Here is a 25377-nt window from a genome sequence, read left to right as displayed (position 1 = left end):
TAGAACCATTTAGGTAGGAAAAGACCTTTAAGATCATCGAGTCCAACTGTAAACCTAACACTGCCAAGTCCACCACTAAACCATGTCCCTAAGCGCCACATCTACCCATCTTTTAAATGCCTCTAGGGATGGGGATTCAACCACTTCCCTGGGCAGCCTGTGCCAATGCTAGATAATGCTTTTGGTGAAGAAATTTTTCCTAATATCCAGTTTGAATCTCCCCTGGCGCAACTGAGGACATTTCCTCTCGCCCTATTGCTTGTTACTTGGGAAAAGAGACCACCTCGCTCCAGCCTACTTTCAGGTAGCTGTAGAGAGCGATAAGGTCTCCCCTCAGCCTCAGTGCATACTTCATCTGTTTATGTAGAGGCACCGCATTCAGGCTCACTCATTTTCTTGAGAAAAAGAACTAAAGGTGGCACACCAAAAGGGAAAAATGCTACTTACCCTTTTACACATGTGCTCTACAAATGGTCCCTACGGAACATAATGCATAGAGCTGTCATTCACAGAAAAACACAATCAAATCGTCATGAAGCAGAACAAGGCAGCAGGGTTTTATTCAAGATACTACTAAAATGCAAGGACAGACTGTTCTGAATACCCTTTTCCAAGAAATGAATGTGATGGAGAATACTAGAAAAGACAAGAAAAAATACAAAAAGGTAGAGGTTCCCAGATGCACCCAAAATAGGAAACTGGACTGTGCAGGGAGTGTGGTTGGTGCTTGGATGAAATTCAGTGTTCTGCAGGGGTCCTGAAAGAGCCTAAGCCCTTGGAAGGCTTGTTCAGGCTGGTAACATGTGCGTGGAAATCCACCCCCTGAGCCTGGTGCTGCTCATCTCCTAGGTTTTAAAGAGGTGCGTGGGCCAGGAGCAAGACCTCACTGAGGGTGTATTAAGGGCTCTGGACCCCCTGGCCATACCACTATGGGGCACATGAACCTCCTGTTGATTTATCAACTCTTCAGAAGTGACAGAGCTGAACTCAGATTTTTACTTCATTTTTTATTTCAGCATTGGGGTAGACTGAAAAACATTCTGGGGTGCCAGCATTAGCTGTGCCATGCCTTTGCAATACAATAATAAGCTAGCAATATTCACATCAAAACTAGGTTGTCCAGATTACATTTGTCCTCTCTGTGAAGGACCCAAGTTCAAGTTTCTAAATGTCACAGTAACATTATAATATGTCATGTTAGAGTTATACTCCACCTCCTCTGTCTTGATGTTCATCATGCAATGTAGAGTCACCTCCATTTGGAGAGGGGGACAGCAAACGAGTCACTAAGAATTACCTCTTCTGTGGTGCTCACTCACCTGTGACAGTTTGCAAATGTTTCCCCAATGTGGACGGAGTGCAAATATAGAGATTTGTCACAAGGCTGCACCAGCTTCTAGTAGCCTTCACTGAAGACCCCTCCGCTGCTTTTCTTCATTCTACCTTCTTAAATGCTTCTCGCTGTCGAGGCATCTTCCTTTCCTTCTTACGGCCTCCTCTCTCTTCCCAATCCTGGCAGTGTTGTCTTCCTTGGAAAGTAAAGCAAGTGAAGCTGGTTAGGGGGCTGCTTCCCTTTTTTAATGACAGCATAGTATCCAAACACCAGTTAAAAAAACCCGCATTACGGGACTGGTGCCCTGCCTATAGGTAACCCATTAGCAATCAGCAGAGCCAAAGTTGTACACGAGCTCCTCTTTGGAAACTGCTGTGGCACCACAGAGCTGCCTTCAAGCCAGCTCAGCCGGGCAGCGAGGAGTTGCCCTGCCGAGGGCTGCCAAGTGAGGGGCAGGCGTGGGCAGGGGGCAGGATGGGGGCTGGCCCTTCCTCCCCTGTAAGTGTCCCCTGGGGTGGGACCGACCCCGCTGTAATGCAGTTATCCATCCTGAGAGGGCCTGCGGCTCATAAACTAACATTTCTGGAATCAAGAATTTCTAAACTGTTTCTAACAACATACTCCATCACTTCTTGTCACTTTTTATTCAGTGCAAGTAAGACAATTTCTGAGATGGACAATGAAAAGCAATACATAAAATCTAAGACAAATGATCATAAATGGCCCTGCTGAGAAACTAGATCATATGTAATTTAATGGCGGTAGGAGGTCATTCTAAACACGTTAAATATAACGGCACAAAGCAAACAGCCAAAGCAGATCCTTATGTCACTGTGATATTGAGACTGAAAGATCAAACACACAAAATAGCCTAAAAAAAAAAAAAAAAGGGTGGGAGGAGGGGTTGGTAGGTATGTTCCTCTATTTAACATTATGCTTTGGAAAAAAAAAAAAAAAGTAGTAGTTATTTGGCATATATTTGAGGAGACTAAGCCACAGATAGATAGATACCTGCAAAATATTTACAAAGTTTGAGCGCTTGACAAACGGAAAGCCATATCTTTCTACGTAAGTGCCATGCTAGGCAGCCAGAACTGAAGCACCAAAGTCATCCATCACTCTCACGAGCCCTGCATTCATCCTGTTTTAGAGTGTACACCGATAATTCAGATTGAGATTAAGGACAGCATTTAATAAGGGAAGAAGAATGGGAGCTATCACCTATATTAAATATTGGCAGAGTAAACACCAGAGAGTACTGGCTATTTTATCTCCTTTAAGAGTTGAAAAGATACAGGTGCATGTTTTCAGGGTAGCGTTCCCACAGAAAAGGTGTGTGCATTTTCAATCACACAGGGATTTTTTTTCATGTAGATTTTTCAGCAACGTTTGAAAACGTTTCCTACAAATGAACTCAGCATGCTTACATATGTTAAACTATTATTGTAATTTTAGTTATGAAGAAAAATTGAAGGAGTTGCTGGTAGTGGTATTTTATGTGGCAACAGCACATTTAAAGTTACCTGTTAAGTCAGTTGTGTAGGATACAACCAAAAATTACAGGCACTGGGTCTTCATCCACTGTCATTGCAGAAGCACTAAAAGCTCACTCCACAGTTTTGCATATATACCGTATGCACCATATATCCAACTGGAAAAATTAATGCATAATGTCACATTTCAGATGGGATGCTCATCTTACTGACCTGAGGTTGTGTCGTGTCAGGCTTGGAAACCAAGTAGCTGTAGATAAAATATGCAACACTGGTGAGATATGACACATTTGAAATTTTCCAAATGTAAATGATCACTGTTTCCTTAATAAGGAAAAAAACCCACAAAACAACTTTTAAATCACTCTTTGTAGCTTTGTGACTTTTATCGAACAGAATTGCTCTGCCAGGACCTGGTGACTACACTTAGCCACCAATAGCTATATAGTATTTGATCCAAACTCGGTGGCGTAAGCATCCCATATGTACGAGAAGGTTGTGTGATTGTATATGTTTGCCACTCCATTCCACACATTCACTTGAAGATGAGCACAAAATTATTAAAACATTTTTCAGTATTTGAAACTGAAATTCTTGAAAGTACACTCCTCAGCCCCCACTAGTGTCCTCTGCAGCTGGTTTTCAAGAGAGGCACAAAAGAGTCAAGAAAGAGGCACAACGCTGCTGCAAAATTCTATACAAAATGTGCAAATGAGGCAACAGCCAGACACTAGTAGATACAGATGTGCACCCAGTGCAGGCTCCACAGCCAGACTCCCCATGCACCGCCAGTACTGATTTGCATGCTGGTTTTCAGAGATAGCGTTGGGTAAGACTTGAGAACCTGCAAGAGCACGTACCTCGCTGCCTTTTACTGCTGCAGAGCACAGCTGAGCGTGAAGGACTCTTCCAGCATCTCTGTACTACCCCACACATCTGTGGGATGGAGGACACCATTTCCCTGCAGATTTCTTCCTCCTGAAGTCCACAAACTTATCCTTGCCCACAATAGAGGCCAAGGTTTTACTGGTGCTCCAGATAGTCCCTAAATGCAAGAAGGAGCTGTTGTTTTCCTCCATTGCTGGTATTGCAACAAATCTCCTTACTGCAGCTAAAGAGATTCAGTAAGACTTCCCTATTTTCCTTAATTGTCTCTGATTTTCAGGCAGTTTCTTCTACCAGTTTTCATCCCCTAAAAACGTGGGTTTCTTAATTTGAACATGAAATGCGTATTTTCTATTCCTTTATTCTTTTGAAGGAAATCTTGGCATTAATCCAACCTGTGTAACTCACGATTTCCATCCCCCACAAGAGAAAAATTACCCGCTCCTATTTTTTTTCATCTTTCCCTCCCATTTAGTGTTTTTTCAGATCACTCTGAATTGTCCCGTGGCACTCGCAGTAAGTCTCTCTTGGAGGTATCCACTGAGACAGATGCTTTTAAAACCTTGAAGCATCAGATGTCTTCCTGTTAGGGCAATTTCTGCTTGAGTTAACCAGGCTGCTCTTTCCATGTTTTTCCAAGCTTAAGGGCCTGCCAACTGCTAGCAACCTACATTTCATTTCATTTTCAAATCTTCAAAATATTCAGCATGCGTAGAAAGCTAAAGAGAAATTCAGAGCATATAGTCTTTGTATAAGTGGAACTATGCAATAATACTGAGAAACATTATTTAAAAGCAATAAAGTAAATTATCATTCCCACAGTTTCACTAAGATGTCTGTTACTCCAGAATTGCACCCACCAAAGACTATACAATAACTATATTTTCTTTCTTCAATGGGATTTTCTTTCCCCACCACATATGCTGTTGGGCCTGTGATATAAGTTCATCTTCTTAAAATTCTGCAAGTTTCTAGATGAAAGCAAAATCTGAATCTGTTGTTTGTAGCTCTGGCCCGTTTCTAATGTAAACATTACTGTGTTAGCATATATTACTAAGAAGGCATGAGAGAATATTTAAAGTTCCATTATGTACATTATGGTATCTAAAGTTTTCCTATGTGTGAATTTCTCCCTTAAGCAAGCGGCGGTGTGATGAAAACTGGTTGTTTCATTTCTGAATTTTGAGCTGGCATGCTATAATCAGTCTATCAATTTTTCTCACAAAGTCACATTGCATTTATTGTTTCCAATACATCGAGAAGCGCGAGACTTATGTGAGCCAGTGTGAGATGAGGTGCCAGAGAAAAAGTTCAAAATAACTCAAATGGAACAGTTTTAAGAGGGGCTGTTATTTTCAACACCTAAAAAGATCATATGTTTACTGCTTAAAATCAGCATTTGAATTTCTGTATGAGACAGTGGAATGGGTTGCATTTAATTTATTCCAGTGTCCCCAGATGAGAAAATTCAAAAGTAGTTTAAAAAATCAGAAAGAATGTCAAAATGAATATAACTTAGAGATCCTGCTGGCCTCCTCTAGCTAAAAATACACCCTCTATCAGTAATGAAAAAGAATTTTGATCTTTAATGTTTTTAGCAAAAGCTCTAGAAATTAAGTCAAACAATGAGAAAAAGTTATTTGGTATTTCACAGTTCTGGAGATCTGCAGAGCATTTTTCCCTCCTGCTTAGAACATTACTGTGAAAAAAGAAATAAAAAATAAAAAAGCATGGAGCTATGTTTCACGTAAACAAGGTTTACATAGCTAAAAAAAACCGCAAGATATTTTTTCCCTCAAAATAAATTAGAGTGCAGTAGCTCCATTTTCAACAGAAAATGTCAGCACCCTTTCTAAAACAGAAACCCACAAGTAGGCTGGCCACTGCTAAAGTACAGTTGAGAAAAAAGCAGCATGGTCTTCCATTTACTGGAAATTGTTCAAAAGGCGGCTGACTGCATCGCCTCGTCTCTCAAACATTTCTTACCATGGTATTAAATGTAATCACAAGAACTACTTGTGGTTTCCTTAATATTTTTTTGACAAAGAGCTGGTTTCCAGCCAACACAGACAGCGAAATACACATGGGAAATAGGAACTCGGAGGAGCTTGCCCTTGCAAGTTCATAGTCTTGTCTGGTCTGGTCTGTTGTTTCAGATATAAGCAATAGGCTAATTCAAGGTTGTCAACTTTGTCTGGATACCATCACTGGGGGGGGGGGGGGGGGGGGGGTGGGGGTGGTGGCAACAGCAGCTCCTGACTTACTGACTTACGGGTCCCTTCCAACCCAAACCATTTGCTGATTCTATGAGTCTATGAAATTCATTTGGTGGCACCTTTCTTCTGAAGCAGAGCAGGCTTTGAGAAGAGGAGGAGAAAGATGTGAGTGCCCAAGCGGAGACTGGCACCGACTGTGGTAAGCGGAGCCATGTGAGCAGGCAGTGGTGCCGTTTGTGAGGCGGAAAACTCGCTCTCTATTCCTTAAGCAGTATTAAGACACTGGCTGTAAGCATTTAATATTCATTTGAGGTTTAAAAAAACATAGCAACTGATACCAATATGCATTATGCAAAATAATCACAATATCTGCAGGCTTCAGAACAATGATAAACAATGTTGTTTTCCTTTACTTTTTTTATACAATTATCTATAAATAAGATTAATAATGCCTGCTGACATTTTCTTCCTTAAAACTCTAGGCCAATATTATGCTACTAACTAGATTTCAAAAGCAGGAGATGAAAGTGATAAATTAAAAAAGACGCTCTATCTTTGCATATTTAGCTTTCCATTACAGAAATCCCTGTATTTATCCATGTGGTCTTCTGCTTGTATTATCTTGTATTTTGTCTCACTCTAATCTCATTACCATAACCTAAATCGAACCTGTTCTGCTTTTCGCACTAAAGCCTGCCGTCATCTTTTCTCATGACATTAGCATGGGACACATTTTTATCAAATAGATAATGGCAAAACAAATTGCATTCTGTTCTTTCTGCAATAAATAGCATGATCTAAAGTTCATCATTTTGGGAGCTGAAGCTGTGAAACAAGATGATACAATTCATGAGCAGCTTTCAAAATGATGAATACTAAATCGGAGGTTAGCTGCGGCTCCAAAACTCATGAGTTTTCAGAATTCAGGATCAATAAATAGCTGTGTTCTTTAAGAAAATTTATTTTGTCAATACTTCCATTTTTGTGAGCCAAAAATATAGCTAATGAGGGACAAAAAAAATAGACGTTTGGCATGAGCCACTATACAGGCACTTAGGTAAAAAGCCAAACTTGGATATTCTTCTTGATAACTCTTTTTCTCTTCTTTTTTGCATAAATTGATAGTTTTATGTAGTTACCTATGTAGCACTTGTTCAGTCTGCTTTCTCTGATGGTCATTTCTTTGGAGTCTGACTACTCCTGCTAAGGGGAAATCACATTAACGAAAGGGAATGAGAAGAAAAAAACCTCTTTGCCAGTGTAAAGATCAATTGCTTATTAAATATTATTCCCATTTCTAGAGCTTCCTCCATGCATCAGTAACTGATGACCATTGCATTAGATATTCTGCATAATCCCAGCAGGGTGGCTGTTAGCCATCCTCAGAAACTGTGAAAGACCCTGAATTTCCCCAGTGTGCAGGCTTATGCTGACTGATTGTTTATCCAAGGAACTGACTGCTACTTGCTTTGGTCTTTAGTAGATCTAAAAATGGAGCTGTTCTTTTTCAAGTCCTCACCTGTTGTACAATGTCACCAAAACAGAAATTGCTGCTTAAGCTTTCTTTGCCCTTTCTTAGCACACAAGGAAATAGCAGTCCATGGAGGTTGAAGTGTCTTATTCCTACTTTTTGCCTGTCTTGGATCAACCTATGTGTCATTTTAGATCTTCCCGATACGCCTGTTTTTTTTCAGTGGAACCACAGCAAAGTGAGGTTAGAGTAAAGCAGAGGTGAGCCAAACCCCAGCTGTTGATACAATCTTTCAAGCTGTGCCCCTCATTGGGAATTGCGTATTCCCTGTACCACCTGATGCTAGGTCAGATGTGATTTAAGGGACCTTTAAAGATTGTTGGAACAACTCAGGCGTGTCCAGACAATAATTCAACATATGTAAGGCAAAACCTGTAAGTTTTGTAGATTTGTATGCTATGCTGTAGGTCTGGAGAGGGCTATGCTAAATATGGATGCACCTCTTTGCGTCGTCTTTTTTTTTTTCTGGTAGGAAATGTTATCTGCAGTGAGTTTTAGCATTTTACCAAGACAAACCACAGGAACTCTACAAGCTATGCTTGGTCCAGAAATGTGTGGCTTGGTTGTCTTTCCCATACAAATCCGTTGCAAGAAGTTTGTACACTCTTCCGGAAATACTGGCCTTACTGGACATCATCTGTTCATTTGCGGTAAATCCAATGTAGCTTATAAACACTGGGCTAACTGCCCATGTGTTAGCTGGTGTATTAGATGCATACTTCTGTCCAGGAAATCCCAAATAGAAAGATGCTAACCTAAGCACAGGTGGAAGGAGAGGAGAAAAAGACCAGTTTCCATCCTGATTTGCAGGCATTGATGCAAAACCTGCTAGCCACAGCGCCTAATGTAACTGCAGTAAATAGGCACACTTACGCATGGGAAGCTGTGCTTGCTTTATACAAAACAATCTCATGACTGTTACATTTTTAGTAAAAGCCATTGGATAATATCCTGGATATTCAGTTTCAGCCTTGCTGTGACTCAGATGTGCCAATTTCTAATTAGCTAGCACCAGTATGTTGTACTTTTTGGAGTGAAGACTTCCCTCAATACATAATATAAGCCAGCTGAGCCCCCACTCAAAGCCTTTTGAAGTCAATGAAAGACAGTAATACTTACTGGTTTCAAATAGAGCGGAGGAAGGCCATGCTGGAGTCCACCTTTGCATGGCTAGGTACCTATAGCTGACTCATACTGCATTGAGGAATAGGTCCTCTGTGCAGCACCAAACCTTTAATAGGAGCTTTAATATTTATTTTACATCCACAGTGTTGATAACTGGAATGTGTTCCAAGCAATGCAGTAAGTGATCTTCCAGCCTGGATGCTCGGTTTATTAGACAGCATATTTGTATTTTTAAGTAGTTACTTACACCTGAACCATTACAGTTATCGGGAAAAGAGGAACTAGACAATTTGAGAATAGAAATACTGTTTGGACACCATTTCCCCAAGTACAGGGATTGTAATAATCTGATCTAACAAGAACAAACGTGAGATTTTAAGTGAAGATTTTCAATCTGACAATAACAAGCTGTATGAATCACAGTATCCCTGGCCACCTTCACATCCCACCCCATGGCCCCTCCAGCGAGAGGTGTGTGGACAATTCCCCTAGCTATGTTATCTCATCTAACCTGAGGTGCTACTCCTGTCCGCTCAAACAGTATTCTGGTTTGGCCCATGACCTTTCAGATATTCCAGGATGAGAACAGATAAACTCAAGGATAAAAAAAGGTCTCCTGGAAGACAAAATACTTACTTCATTACTACAAGGTAAATTAAACAATCTTTTTGTCTTTGTGGTTTATGTTTTTGTCTGCTTGCGTGGATTTTTGCTTTTCGGCTTTTGCCAGTGTTGGCACTTTCAACTTTCAATATTTTCATCCTCTGCCTTTCCAGGCTGTTTCTGGTTCAGCTCACTTAACAGTTGTTAGCTTTAGCATGATCTTTTTTTACTTTAGATAGCATCCCTTCCCACTTAGCATCATTCCGAATTGCTACACGAAGGTGAATTCCCATCTGTGAACAAGCAGGGATTTGTTACCCTGGCCAAGAGAAGCAATTACCTGTGCATACATTGCCAAGTGTCAGCTGATATTTTATAAACCTTTGTTTTCACAGAGCTCACAGATCACTTGCAGTACAACATTTGGGGAGCTAGAAGCCTGTCTTAATGATCATTGCTCATGCACATGGTTACTGGAAAATCATTCATGAATATTGAATCCAATTATTATGAACAGGTGCAACCAAGTAACTACATTTCATGCTCACTGAGATATCACAAACACTTAAATTTGATAAAGTTAATACACAAATATATACTCTGGTACACAACAATAACTTCATGTACATTCATGAGAATGCAAATATAATGATCATGATTCTCAGTTTTAAGGTTGTGATCAAGATTCATTTTCAGTAATTTTAAACAATTATTTCACCTCATTGCTTAATTCTTTCTACAGCTGGGAATCCAATAAATGGAGAAATAACACAGTTTGTTGTAATCCCTTTCTTGCTGAAAACTGAGGCTTATTTAGGTCCATGAGGGAAAGAAAGGAAGAGACTGGTTCATATTAAAAATCTTTCAGAGCTTTACCGCGCTGAATTTGCCAGTAGAAAAAAAGCATTTGAGTGGGACCGTGTACCAGGCTGCCTTTGGAACGGGACCAGAAGTCAGCCATGGGCACATACCTGAGCACGTACACATCCGGCTACACAACCTTTACCGACAGTTGAGTTTTAGAGCATACAGAAATGGACTGCAGCTTCTGGGTGGCCAAAACCAGTCTGCAGGACTCCCGTACCATCAGGACCTGCTCAAGATCCAGCTTAAAATATTTTCCATCATTGAAGAAATTAGGCGGCCAGTCCAGAGACAGTAGCAAACTGCTTTTCTGATTTTTCTCCCCAAATTGTATTTCATTTGCCACCTTGTCTTTTATCTTGCATACTTCTTCCTACAACACATGCATTAAAAAGGATGCATATCTCCTTTTAGATTGCCTCTACCAAACTTAACTTTCTGAGTGTCTTTTAGAATCATAGACTTTCTTTTCTACCTAGAATTCCTTCTCTGCAAATATTTTTGTTTGAATTCCTCTTTCCTGAACAAGGATGACCTGAACTGGACACAGACTCAACCAGCATCTTGTTCAGCACCATTAACACTTTTTTCTTTGGAAGCACAAACAGCGAGATGCTGCCACTGCTCTGCTGTGATTGCACATTGCATTCACAAGGGAAAGATGTCTTTATGAAAATTGGCCTCATTATTTTTATGCTTCATAGTTCCCACTAAAATTGTTTTGTCCAGAAATAAGACTGTTCAGCGTCACTGAGCAGAAAAGGAAACGATCGGCAATCCTGATAACCTTGTAGAAATTATTGTTGTTGCTGACCTGAGCCCTGGGGTGAAAGTTATAATGATAACAGCAGTAACAATAGCGATACTAATAATCTCTAATAATATTAGAAAATGCTTCTTCCTATGTTTGGGGAAAATGTCTACAGTGAATCCCCCAAGTTACATCCTCAATACTCACTTGTTTCCTACATATAGTAATCCCTTATACATTCCTCACAAGGCATCTTCATCAGTTCAATCTTCTGTCTGTTGGGCGATATTCACCCTCATTATTTCCAAAGTCATAGCGGAGAACTTTGCAATTGGCCTTCACTGAGCTCCGCTCACAATATCTCTCACGCCTTTAATTTTTTTACCAGCAAGGAGAAAGATAAGAAAAAACAAAACCAAAAACATTGGTGTGTTTTATGACCTATGCGAGGACTCCTAGTGGCCTGAATTTTGATAGTGGTCCTGATATTTTGGATTAGCTCTGGTTATGTAAAATTAAAGTCAATTAGGATTTCCTCCAAGAAAACCTGAAATTACTAAACTTATTTAAATAGTCAGATTAAGGTCTGCTTCTCAACGTTTTAGCTTTGGCACTCCTCTAAGCAACGTAGAAATGCAGACTGTGAGTAATTGTGATAGACACAGACATAGAAGAGTACTTGGACGTTGAATTCATCCCCCCATCCAAAACAACACCCGCACCCATTTTGCAATTGACTTTTAGACAAGGACAGGAATTCACTTTAGGCTGTCAATACTGTCCAATTACCGGGAGGGTGACTTGGACTACCACCATTTGCCTTTCTAATATTTAGTGGGCATCTGCTGGACAGCTGTAAGATCACACCTTTTAAAATAAACTTTGTGGAATTACTTAGAAGATGATGTTTCTTACTTTACATTTTACCATCTCTCCTAGAGAACATAATGCTATTACCCATATGTCATCTGCTTATTGTTCTGGAATAATGCAGGCCAGAGGACTGACTCCTCGCTGTGGTACTTCATATTCACGCTGCTGTAATATTCTGTTACATCAGTTGAAAATTGGAGCAATATAGTGGTGAATGAAACTATCCATACGTTACTGCAGCCTTCAGCACATCTTTTCTATCAATAAAGAGAAGCCAAGTCACAGATGGTTTTTACACTCTCATAATTAATAATCATGGTACCATGTTAGTATCATCTTAACATAATAAAAGTGAATCTATAAATCGTATTCAGCATTTTTACAGCATCTACAATGACTGCTTTTTGCAGCAGAAGGGTACAGCTCTGAGAGAAACTCTTTTTGAACTACATTTGTAAAGAATAATTTCAATTTACTGTTTGTTTTCTTTAATACTATTTATGAAGTGGTATAGTTAATTTTTTGTGTATATCTTTAAATTGATCCTTTACAGAGTTAGATTTTTTTTTAGTTCTGCATTTTATTTCTCAGCTTTCAAAGCAAATCTGTTCTAGACGGGATGATGTGTTACATCACCCCTGAGCTGGCCTAAACTTTGGAGAGCCTGAAGTGCACGTCACTCCCAAGACCCAACACCGTATTATCTTTGTGGGCAGCCCAAAGCCCGTTTGATACAAAAATATCATCTGTCCTTCTGAGGCTACTTTTAGGATGACCTCTGCAGAACAATGGAGACATATGTACCCAATACAGGTGCTGGTGAAATGTATCCTTGGATTGGCATTTACTTTAGTGTTTTGCAATGCTTCCGTTTTTTTTTTCTCTTGGCTGAAAAAGCACGGACACATTTCAAATCAAACACATGCTTAGTCATTTTTCTGAATCGGGGCAAGATTATATCAAGGGTAGATGCAGCTTTGAAACACTGGTATTTCTAGAACCTGTAAAAGCATATTCAATTTTGAGAGAAATCCTTTTCAATTTGGATTAGACTCTTCCCACTCTTGTTCTCACTCATAGGAACAAATCCTGCTGAGATGCTCTGCATTCCCAGCTCAGATCCCAACAAAAATTGGAAGAAACAGCAGGTTGGGATATGATAAGGGATGGAGGTGTCCTATCAGCTTATTTCAAAAACTCTAATAAAATTTGATTCAAATTCCCTTCTGATCATGCCAAAGGGTAAGCATATTTAACAGCTGGACTCGATGATCTTAAGGGTCTTTTCCAACCTAAATGATTCTATGATTCTGTATTTCCAAACTCGTTTGGCTATTGAGGAGCCCAGACACACATAGTGGAGGGAAAGTACCTTTTAAGAATGTTTATGTAAATTACAATTATTTTTTTCCCAACAAATGGACTATTTCCTACTCAGCATAAGAGGAATGTGTTTTCCTACACAAAAGCTGTTAATTTACCTGATGTCATCTACCATCCTAAATTAGAGCAGTAAAAGGCAGCCACAAGAAGCAAGGAAAAATACGCAGCCGTATCACTGGGTCTGCCTAGCGCAGTAATGAGTCCTTGGCAGTGGCCCATAAGAGATGTCTGGAGGGTTTAAGGCTACAACCGCCTTACTGTGAGGACTGGCCTGGTCTCTCCCAGGCTACAGTCCTCTTTTTATTGGAAACTTACTGGGTCCTAGCAGAGATTTTTGTTTAGGAAGTATCGATTATTTTTTTTTTTCTTCCCATGAATGTCTGATTGATTGCTCTCTGAATTCACGTGAGCTTCCTGCATCAGCAGCAGCCTGTAGTGGTATGTTCAGTGGGTTAAGTACCTCTCATTTTTCAACCTGTCATGTGATAATTTCATCTGGTGACCCTTAGGTTCTTGAGCTGTGGGAAACGGTGAACCATTGCTCCTAGAGATGTTCCTCGTCAAGATTTGTGGGCCATTTAGTTCTCCTGTTCATTATTCCAATCATCCTTGTTCTCGGTCTTTGCATCCATATTAACTTCACTATATCGAACACACCAGCTAACCCTGCAATGCCACTGTGGACATACATGAAATATACTGAGTTTGTTCAGGGTTTTTTTTCCAAGATATTTTAAAATTCCTTTGTCTGTTATTGAGATCCAGAAACACATGTTAGAAAAATGCAATTTACTTTATTTTTTTGAGCTCTTTTGACAGTAAGGTCCTTTAAAACCTGTTCTGTTCTGGAGGGCACCTTTGCAGATCCAGTTATGCAGTCAAGTTCATTGACAGAGGGGACTGTGAAAACTTGGCACCTGCCTTGATCCACCAATATTTTTCAGATATCACATTGATCGGTTTTACAGTCTGTTATAAAGCAAGCTTAAGTTGAGCTTTTCACAGACTCAGAAATGCTTATGGTGAATATCCCCAATCACTTCTCAAGAGCATCCTATCAAGTTCAGTTGATAAAGATGAGATTAACCTATTATGGATGTCATTTTTCTAAAACACTGATATTTTCATTTGTCAGTTATTGCTGGCAAGAAGCAGGTTTGACCTTTAAGACAGGAATATGTAAGATGTTGTCAAAACGGATCAGAAACTCAGAGAAAATAGATGTGATACAGCATTACCGAGACTGTAGAGTGAGAGTTCACTGATCCTTATGGCCCCCCAGAAGACTCCTTTCTCCTACAAACATCAGCAGCAAACCCCAATAAATACCTGCTTTACTTAAATATATTTTGGTGGAAGGAAAGGGCTAACAATAAAACAATGACTGGTGTAGACAAAGCACTCACTCCACTGGCAGAGTGGCCTGCCTTTCTGCAGTTTTGTCACTTTAACCCTGGAAGACTTCAAGTTTGGGACTGTGGATTGTTGTGTGCCATATTTAGTGAGTTTGTAAAGTAAATGACATGAACTTGAATGCCCAGATTTTCTATCTATCCTTTTCTCTCATGTTATCAGGGCTAGAATAAACTGATCTACTTAATTTCTTTCATGTTCCACCTGTGAAGATATGGAGCAAGTCTCAACTTTCGGTAGATTATAGATAAATATTCCCAAAATCACAGAATGCCTGAGGTTGGAAGGCACCTCTAGAGGTCACCTTTTCCGGCTCCCTGCTGAAGCAGGGCCACCCACAGCAGGCTGCCCAGGACCACGTCCAGATGGCTTTTGAACATCTCCAAGGATGGAGACTCCACCACCTCTGTGAGCAACCTCTGCCAGTGCTTGGTCACCCCCACAGGAAAAAATTTTTTCCAAAGTTCGGACAGAACCTCCCATGTTTCGGTTTCTAGCTGACATTTGATACATCATCTCTTTCTGAATTGATGGTATTTTGTGGTAAACAAGGAAGGCAGATCATTCTGGACCACTTAAGGCTAAAGGAACAAATAAAATTATGCTAACAGGTTGTACAAGAGATCAGCACATACAATATTGCAATAAATAAATGGTTCTCGGGTCATAATTTTAAGTTTTGCACACCAGAACTTCATGAAGAAATTCTCTCTTGTGGTTTCTTCCATTCCTTTTCTGCAATGCATTAAATCTTACTTTAACAACCAGAACAAGTGACTGCATAATACTATTGAAGTATTTATTCTCAATTTCAGTATCTTAGTATTTAGTATTTTAAAAAGGAATTCTGGAGCTGGAAACAATGACATCATCATCATTAAAATGGCCAGCCCACTCTACAGTGAGGAAGAGTGGAGATTAATATTCAAGAGTGGAGTTTAAGGTGGAATTCTACTCAGGAAAGTATAGAGACCTGCAGCAGAAGACAACATAGAGCCATGTTTTCACGCCTGTCATCCCCCTCGGGCAAAGTTCTGCACAGCTGAAAATCTGACTTCATGTTGTTAATTTTTTTTTTCAGCAGGCTTGGTAGTAAACACGTTCTGCCATGTGGTAAGATAGGGCCCTGCTTTTCCATTTCCAGTATTGAGTTGTGTTTCTTATTTACTTCCTCAAAGAAAACATTGTTCTGAGATACCATATCCCTTTTCCTTTAGGTATTACACAATGAAACACCGAAAATTAGTAATTTAAAAACCATAAAAATAAACTTAGTTCTTCTTGGATGGGATCCTCATGTTCCTGGGCATGTAAATCTTACTGAAAATCACTGGGAGTCAAACCTTACTTTTGCTCATCTTTAAGAGACATGAAAAAAATCTGCTTACTATGGATATTGCAGAGTTAAATACACCTTCAGGTTTCTGTGGATACAATCCACTTCTCTTTGAGTTTCTTCAGCCAGACTGAGTTTCTCTTTTTTATGCAGCATACAGCACTTGGTATTACCTCATTATGTGGTACTTGGTAAGTGCATGTATTTTACAATTGTCTTACAGAATATTTCTATTAAAAATCTGTAAGAGACTGAAATACCAGTGATGAGCTTTTATTTCATAACATCACTCATCATGATCAAACGGAACAATATGAGGCCTGGCATTGTCTATCTGAGTAATTGCATCCATCTTCCGTATTTGCTGAATGATCATTTACTGTTTCCTACTTTGGGTGATCAAGTGTTTGAATGATGAAGCTCATATAGAACTGGTTCAAAATCATACTGAAATTCAATGACAAATCTGAAAATTGAACGGCTGCCTTGCAAGCACCAATCATATGCCTTATCAGCAAGATCCTCATCTACCCAAACAGTGCTCCAAAAGCAATTCTCTACCCGGGAATAAAATATGAGCCCCAGTCCTGGAGAGGGTCAGCCCTCAGCTCAGGTCTAGTTACTCATTCCTGTAATTGAATACAAAAAACATGGGGATTGATTTTCCACCTACACCCAAATTCATAGCTCCTCTGAAGGTCTGAGCTACTGACAAATAATTTCAACTTCTGCCATTGATTATGCTTCCTTAGTGAACATTATATCGCAAAAGCATACAACCGCTCCCCATTTCTCAAAAATCTTGACTCAGCCTCCACTGAAGTTAAAGGGGAAAATTATTATTAACACGAAGGAAGAATATGCGTCAAGGTTTTTTAAAGGCAAACATCTCAAAGCTTCATCCTTTAAAACTCTGCTTCATTTGTACCATTTCTTGTGAATGCTACAGCAATCCTCTACAAGCACGTCCCTTCCCAATGCCTGCTAGAAAAGTTAAATGAAATACTTACTGTCATTCGAATACGAGGCCCCCGACGCTGGGCTGCCTGTCGGCGGCACAGGATGGCTGCCAGGCCATCTGGCTGACTCCTGTCCCAGGGAGGGCTCTGCGGCTCGTCCTCTGGCTTGCGCCGCGAAGGTCTCCTGCTACCAGGCGGGCCCGTGGCCAGCGCCTGATGTGTCTCTTCCCCACAACTGCCAGCACAGGATAGGCTAGAAATGAAGCACAGAAATGGAAGATCACACCAAGTCCGGTTATACTCCAGGATTTCAGGATGCAATGCGAGGACTTCTCTTTACGGTCATTTGCAATTTTTGCGTACAATACACTCACATACACACATGAAAAAATTAGCGTGCATGCTGCTGAAATCTTCAGCTCCCAACTTGTGTTCCCAGCCGTCACCACGTGCTGCAATTTCTGGTGCTTTCAACTGGCAGAGTGCAAAAAGCAGCAATACTGCGCTCCCTTCCAGCGCCCAGAACTTCATCCACGCTGTATCTACCCACCATGCTACTGCTATTTTGCTACCAGTGCCTGCCCACCTGTGCCCGTAACAAAACCAGCCAGAGTCTGACCATAGCCATTTGCCAGCTAAAACTCAAAAGTGCTATGATTTGTTTTTCATTTTTATATGCTAAAGCATATTCTGCTCTCAGTTAAAATACAAGCCCTAAGGTCATCGCACTCCTTTCTTTTTACCTCTTCATTACTCAGTCAAAAAAGATACACATTTATCATTGCAGCTTTCAAAATAAGTTTTCCTTCTTCAAATTATTTCTTCAGATTTCTCACAAAAAACGCCTCAAGTTAATAAATAATTCTAATTGGCTTACTAACGGAGAATTTAGCTTTACTTTTCCTAATGAAAACTAACCGTTTCAGTAGAACATGTTCACAGCCATTTTTCTTTTCTGTCCCTTGCTTCATGACTTGCCTCTTCTCTTTTTTTATACTGAATTTTGGTATTTTAGATTTTAAGCTGAAGAAAAATCCTTCTCTCTGAAGAAGATTTTCTCATCAGGTGAGCCATATATATTTTTTAATAAGGATATCAAACCCAGCCTGACGGAACAAACACCTTAAGACATCTTCTGTACATGAGTGTCTCTTTAAAAATGTTAAAGCTCTAGAGGTTGAATTGTTTGCAGGTTTAACTGAACTGAAAGAATAAGAGACATTGTGATAAAACAAAATGAGCACTCAGGTCTCCATGTAGTATACAATCAATTTTATAGGATTTCTTTGGTAGCCCATGTCCTTAGTGGTCTTTGCCTCTGAATTTTTGCTATGTCAGAACATCTTTACTACAGGTTACTTGTTCAGAAAAGCTTGTCATGCTTTACAGAAGATTTTATTTATTTCCCCATTATGAAATGCAAGTTTTGGATTATTTGGGGTTTTTTGAAGTAACATTTCTGCAGGGCTTCCAGTACTCCTGCTAGACATGTTCTCAGCTGGTACCACCTTGTTTCATCCCTCTGCTTGCAATTCCCATGTCTGAACAACTGATAGTTCACTTGGTAAAACAATTTGTTTTTCCTAATGAAAAACAGAGAAGCGTGCATTAGCTATTTTGTGTGGAACTGAGGTTCCTCCACCTTCAGCAGTTTCTCCTATTACAGCATAAGTCTTACTTCTAGACAGAAACGAGAATGAGAGATTGCAGCCCGTGTACCTTACAGCTACTATTCTTTGCCTTCCCAAACCCATTCCCTATCAGCTTCTGCTTCACCTTTTTTTTGACTATTGTGGGTTTCTTGATATATCAGGATCTTACTGTCATATCTAGAAGAACATTGTCTCTTATCTGGAAGGGTTTTTTTCAACTTAAACCTTTCTTTTGTACATAGTAATCCTAATTTCAGTTCTTAATTTCCCAGTAAGACAATCAGGCTCTAACAGTCCACAGTCATGGACAAAATAATTAATTAGTTGATGATGAAGATTTGTGAACTTGAATTAGATCTACTTGGTGATATATGTGTATGTACGAATTGTTTTGCATATGTAAATGTGAATTTCACATAAATGATGACACCTTATATAAAAAAATCAAACCCCACTATTTCTATCTTTTCACCTTCTGTGGAATTTACCAGCTTTTTAAAAAGGGTGTGCTCCTTCATGAATTGATGCTGGTGTATAATCCAGATCGTGTCTTCATTGCATGTTACAATGTGAACTCATAAATGAAATTAAACATTCAAAAGCTAAGCAAAGTATAATAACCTAATAATCCTACCATACTCAGCGCTTCTAGCGTCAGCTGGAGGGAAGTCCTCTCGGTTTTGGGGCATCCTTCTTCGAGGAAAGGTGTGGCTGAATGGGGAAAGCCCAAAGAATAATGAGTGACCATCTTGCAAATACAGCCTACAAGGAAGCCTGTGTACTCAGGGTTTGGTAGTCAACAGAAAAGCGGTAAAAATCTTAAGATACATAAAAGACTGCTACAAAGAAGAAGGCAATAGTGAATTATATCTGTAGAGAGAAGACAAGCTGCAGCAATGGAGATTGATTACACATTAAAGAAAACTTGCTTATTGTAAAGATAGCGAGATCTAGATAAAGCAGCTTCACAGTCTTCTCACCGAAAGACTTTAAACGCAAGTTTGAAAAACATCTGTTACAGCTGACACAGTACCAGTTGATCCAGCCTTGGAAAACATGCTAGGTCTCCTGTCAAGGTCCAGCCACTTTGCATTCCATGTGATTCTGCAGTTTCTTCAATGGGGAGGAGGGAAAATGAGGGAAAACAGGAGAAGAGCACGTACATGGTGTAGTCTCACAATCCTGCCATAGCTCTGGATAGGTGCAAACTACGCAAATTTTAAATTTACCCACTCAAGTATTTCCTTAGTAAGTCTTGCTGGGCTAAATTTTGTTTCAGTTTGTAAGAATCCCTACTTATTTAGTATACATTCATATTCACCAATTTAACGTATAAAATGTGTACAACTTAAAAATGTTTACCGAAGTGTTGCCCTTGCTTTAGTCTATTAACCAAAGCTGGATGAGTAGACACTTGGGAAAATCCTAATGCAAACAAACATTGTGTTTTTACCATTGAATAAGCCCTTATTTTTTTAGCCAGATTTTGAAATTTTTAGTTTGTGTGCTGGAACTTAGCCTTTAATAGATACTTTTTTTTACTTTAGTATAGTGTAATGCTATGAAGTGAACCTTTGGTTCACAGTGTTTGTGCTTGTTTCTATTGACCCTGTATTTACACCAAATAAATATGGTGCTAGGTTTACATATAAATGAATGCAATATAAAGTTAATCATTATTTCTTCAGAAAAGAGTCCCCAACAACAACATAAAATTTGTTCTCAAGCCAAGGAAAGTTTATTTCACTTCTGGTAATTTTACTGTGTGTGTGCTAGGTAGAAATAAAGAACTGTGAAAAGGCTCATTTTAGCAGGGATAACAACTCACAAAAGTTATTCTGAGGAATAGGGTGGAATGAATCATATTCATACGTGTGTGTGCTAGATGGCAAAAATCAATGCTTTCTCTTAGCAAAGACACTCTCGGGGATAGAGAAATCAGAGCTGCGAAAAACCTAACAAATTTTGCCTGACAGATTTTCCAGGCAAACTACACTGCTGGTGCACTGGGAGTACGCTGAGGATGTCAGTCCCCGCACTAGCAGGGGCAGCCCATTTCGCAGTGGCTCATCTTGGATCCCCGGGGATGCTGATAACCCCACCGCACCCCCAGGCTGGGAAATGGTAGAGATGTTGGGATGGCAGACAGCAAGAGTCCAGAGGAGGATGCAGTACACACGCTGCAGAAACAGGCATACACTATCAAACACAAGCCTGAAAACAGAGAGAAAAATAAGAAAAGCTGATGTGAAGGGAAAGGAAAAAGCAGCATGGTGTTACAGGGTGAAAAAAAAAGGCTCACTTATGTTCCCATCCTATTAGGATTTTGTCTCTGCGGCCCAATTCAGCACTGGTACCTGTGTGATGCCAGTGCTGTTGCAGGCATTTGCTGGAGTCTCACCACCATGAAGCTGGTGTAATGGTGTGCGGGCTTGGGAAGTCCAATTATTGGCAGTGTTTAACGGCCCCCTCTTAAAACATCCCTAGCTCACTGAATCTTTAACAATACCCTGTTAAACAATAATCATGCCAAGAGCGGTGTATATTCCTGCAGGCCTAAGCCACAAAATGTGGCCATTGCATCTGCGTGTCCACGCTTCAATAGCCCCCGGGGAATAGGTGAGAATCCATATTTCTACTCTCTCTCCGAGAACAAGAAAAGCAGCCTTTTCTTACCCACCATCACCGACAATTATACCCCTGCCTCTTTATTTGTCACCACTAGTAATGGCACTGTTGTGGCTCAAGAAAGAGCAGAAAAGATGATGAAAGATACACCACTGGTGTGCTGCAGACAGCTACTGAACTACCTCTAGTCCTTGTTAGGAAAAATTACGTGATCTAAATGTCAGTGCCTAATGGAGCCCCATCCGACTGCAAGGGATTGTAGCACATACAGCAAAAATAAGGGAAAATTGTTGCAGCGTGATGGTTGCGAGGCTAATACTAGCAGTAAGAAAAGAACTAAATGAAATTGAAAAATTACATATTTAACAAGTGGTTAGATGGCAATAATTATTTTGGACCAGTATCTGAATTCACCTCTTCCTGTCTTGGGTCATTAATTACATGAGTCAGTCTGTTGATCTGAGTGGGATGATTTTCATGAAGTCTGGCTTGTCAGTAGGAGTGAGGGGTTTACAAACCATAGACGAGAGAAAAGGATTCCCCCCATCAGCAGCTTGTTCAAGTGCCGTGGTAGGGTATTTGCACAGACAATATACTGCAGAACAAGGCTGAAGGCAGCAGGTAACCACCCAGCTTTTATCCAGTGAGCCTCTTCTATCTTCTGTGCTGTGGACCAGGAAGCAATACTGCTTTATGTTAAAAAAAGAAAAGGAGAAAGAAAAAGAAAAAAAGCAGCAACCAAAGGACAGGGAGTTGGTATAACCACAAGAAAACCCACGCTTCTAAAGGCAAACTTGTCTTGTTTTCATTCTTCAAAATAAAAGGGCAAGTCTGTGCTTCATCCTCATCAGAAGTGCTAACCCTTGTTCTGCTAAGCAGGATCAAGCCAGTATTGATTCTACCCTGAGAATAACATAGCTGAAAATTAAATGGTTTACACACACACCAAATACATAGCAATAATGAAGTTGGAATAGCAAGGCTAGGCTAGATTTCATTCATACCATGAAAGCATCAGGTTTTATAAGCCCAGGAGGGTTGCACCTCTTCAGTACCTGGAGAGAAGACTTCACAAAAAGCCTCAGGAGCTGAAGGAGGAATGGAGGTACTTCAGCTTGAGATCGATACGTTGGCATGCTGTTCAGTGCCTGGGTGCGCGCTGTTGCCGGAGGCGAGCGTCGCAAGGGCTTGAACACTTACTGCCATTACCACCCCCGCAGCAAGAGCATCCCTGCATCCCACCAACGCTCAGCCTACATTTTTAAGAAGATTCCTGGAATTAAACCACCCGGTGAGGACAGTGACCAAGCTGCATGGGACTGTGCCTCTCCCTGCCCACCTTTTGCCACACTGAGCTCTGGCTCTCGTCAAGACCAGACAGTCACTGCTCAAAGGGCTGGCAGCAGCGATGGCCCCGTCTGTGGCTGTGTCCTTCTGCTACAAGGGCTACGTGTAATAACACAGGACCACACGAGTGGTCCTGGCACAGGGCCAGACCAAGGCCAGGAGATGTCCCTGCCCTGTCCCAGCTGTGGCCAGTAACACGTTCACGGAGGAAGTCACGAAGGCTGCTGTACGACACTTTCCCAATATTGTCCCATCCTGCAGCAATCCACAAATCCTAAAAAACTAGGGACATCCTAAGCTTGAGGTGGACTTGATGTCTTTAGGGCTGGTTGGGGTTGGTTTTTTCTAAAAAAGATGATGTATCCTTTTCTTCTAGAAGTTTATTTAACCAGTTTTTAACCATATAGAGTTTTGGCATCCACAAGATCCTGTAGCAAGGAATTTACCAACAGGTTACACATGAGTATAGGTATTTGCATGTTTTGTCTTGTTTTGGAAGATCCATTTGATCGTTTCATGTGATGCCTCCTAGGTTCATGTAATGTAAGACAGAGAAAAAGCAGGCCTTCTTAAATTTCCATGGCACTTGCAGAACGGTAGAAGTCCATTACAGCCCCTCTCCCTCCCCACTCCTACGCACACCTCCCATTCATCCCTTTTTGCAGAGTTAAAAAGACCTAGCCTATTTAGTCTTCGCTTACACAGAAGTTTACCGCGCTTTTGGTTACCCTTATCACACCTATCTATACCTTCTTTCCTCAAAATGGTAAAGCTGGAAGACCAGAACTGTACGCAGTGCTCATTATATGGGAGCATCATTTATCAGCAGCAGCTTTGTCTGCTATTTTCTCACTCTTCCTCCTTCCTTCAAGCAGGTGAGGAGAGTTCAACTGGTTTAAATGATCGCGTTCATGTCTCTCAAATACTTATTGCTGTTAAAGTCTAAAAGCATGTATTTTAGATGAGATCCCACATTACGCTTCTTTCTCCTTACTAGAGGAATCATTAGGAAACCAACCAAAGAGTGAACTTACATCATTTATATCTTTTTTACATAAAGTCTAGATGCTGGATTGCAGTAAAGTACCTGTAAGTGTGCCGCACTCACTGCAGGTACTAATGCTGTTTATCTGCTCTTTGCAGGCTGTGCCGTACTCAAGGTGACTCTCAGAGATACCTATATGCATAAATATTACACTAACCACCATACCTCAAGATACACATAATGCATTGCTTAGTCAAAGCAGCAGCACGAGGCAATGCATTACACAAGTTACTGACATCGAAAGAGACTCGGGGCTCTTAGCAGCACTGGGAGTGCTCAGCTGGGGTGCGCTCCTGACAGGGAGCATCACTCAAGCTTCTCGCAGAAGAGGGCTTAGATGCTTACCCCAGAAATTGGAACGTCTTTCTTCACAAAATATATTAGCCATAGAGTTTCTCTATGTTCTCGTGGCGTGAGTCAATATTTGAAGAAAAAGGCTTGATGCTGCTCACAATGAGGCCAATGAATATTTTGCCACTGGATTCAGAGAAGATAGAGTGCTATTTCTTGTACTTTTCTCTAAAGAGTAAATCAAACTGATGTTTTTAATGAAACACACATAATCCATTTTCCATAGCTCTTACGGAGCGCTATTAGACGCTCAGCCATAGATCACTCACTGCGTAAGGGACCTGGGAAGGGTCTGCAGCCACAGCCGGTCCGCAGTGCTGTGTCCCGGGGCGCTCTCCGAAGCTCTCAGCCCAAGGCTGTACATGTCTCGGTGCCCCTCTGCTGCCAGCCTGGTGCTGTGTCAGGCTTTGGAGGGTGACGCTGGCTGGGGATTTTAACTGCTCCTCTTCTTTCAGCTTTCCCTGTTCTTCCTTTTTGCCAGTACTGTGTGGTGACCAGAGATCACCCAGTATTTGCAAAAAAAAATTACTTTGTTGCTAAATGCAGCTTGACACCACTCAGCGTCCCTGCTAGAAAAGCTCAATCTTTGAAAATATACCCCTCAGTAACCTTGTAGACAAATCGTAGTGAATATAAGTGGCTTTGAACTCTGAAGTCATCATAATCTACAGTCATAATTATATGAAATGAATAAAGAAAGCTGGATTAAGTGATGATCTTTGACCAGGTGCCAAAGAAAGACTTGCTGCACCAGCGGTTAGCAAAAGGCATCAGAAATGAGTCCATCTTCTCAAGAAAATACTGGTTGTCTTAACATATGTATCATGTGGGTTTGTGCTTTAGAGATTATTATTAATTTTTCACTTACCATCATGTTGATGAGCGCCTCAGAACTGCACGTGAAATTTCCCCCACGATTTCCATGGTGCAACTCGCTATATATCCCCTGCTCAGGACTCCTCTGGATCCGCTGAGAGGCTGGGAAGGAAGGAGGAGGCCCTGGAGCTTCCTTCTGCCCGACGAGAGGTGAATAGCTCAGCCCCTCGACTAGCGCTGCGCTGGAACAACGGTGTTGAGCCAAAGCAGATGAATGCGGTCAGCGACTTGTTTCTGCATTGTTGCTGCAACCTTCTGGAGCTGCCCAGGGCCAGGATGGCTGAAGGAGTCTGGAGGCTCAGGAGAGACTTTTAGATGGTGAATAAAGAGAGTGAAAAGGGACTTTGTTAGAGCACTTTATCGGACGCACATGGCATAAAGGTATTGCTGCAGTTAGGGTCAGACATGAAAATCCCAGAGAGTTCGTCAGTCATCATAACATCATAATCAATAAATAAATCTCTCAGTAGTACAGAAAGAGATAGATTGTAAACATATCAAAAGCATCACGCCTTCACCCAGAATAGCAGACTTGGTGTGTCCAGACCAAGTATTTTGATTTTATGTTGACTTACAGAACAATAGTGCCCAGGAAATCTTAGCCTTCACAAATATCCTTTCGCCCACACCCCTTTCTTCAGCATTTCAAAACAGATTCACTTTAGAATTAATTGTTGAATATGAAGACAAGGGAAGAGAGGATGTTCATGGAG

General features: G+C 40.7%; 1 long non-coding RNA gene across 1 annotated transcript; it reads right to left on the bottom strand.

Annotated features, from left to right (window-relative positions):
• Positions 1 to 1336: 1336 nt before the first annotated feature.
• Positions 1337 to 24952, bottom strand: LOC148051598 (uncharacterized). Its single transcript, XR_015700109.1, has 5 exons — positions 24657 to 24952; positions 19052 to 19128; positions 16817 to 17018; positions 3040 to 3076; positions 1337 to 1529 (listed from the first exon to the last, which is right to left on the bottom strand). It is a non-coding gene; the product is annotated as an uncharacterized LOC148051598 (long non-coding RNA).
• Between the last annotated feature and the right edge of the window lie 425 nt (positions 24953 to 25377).

This window comes from Nipponia nippon, unplaced genomic scaffold (genome assembly GCF_047370975.1).
Source record: "Nipponia nippon isolate SJK-2023a ecotype South Korea unplaced genomic scaffold, ASM4737097v1 scaffold_6, whole genome shotgun sequence".
Classification (NCBI taxonomy): Eukaryota; Metazoa; Chordata; class Aves; order Pelecaniformes; family Threskiornithidae; genus Nipponia; species Nipponia nippon.
The sequence above is the reverse complement of the archived record's forward strand: the minus strand, read 5'-3'. Positions and strand labels throughout refer to the sequence as shown.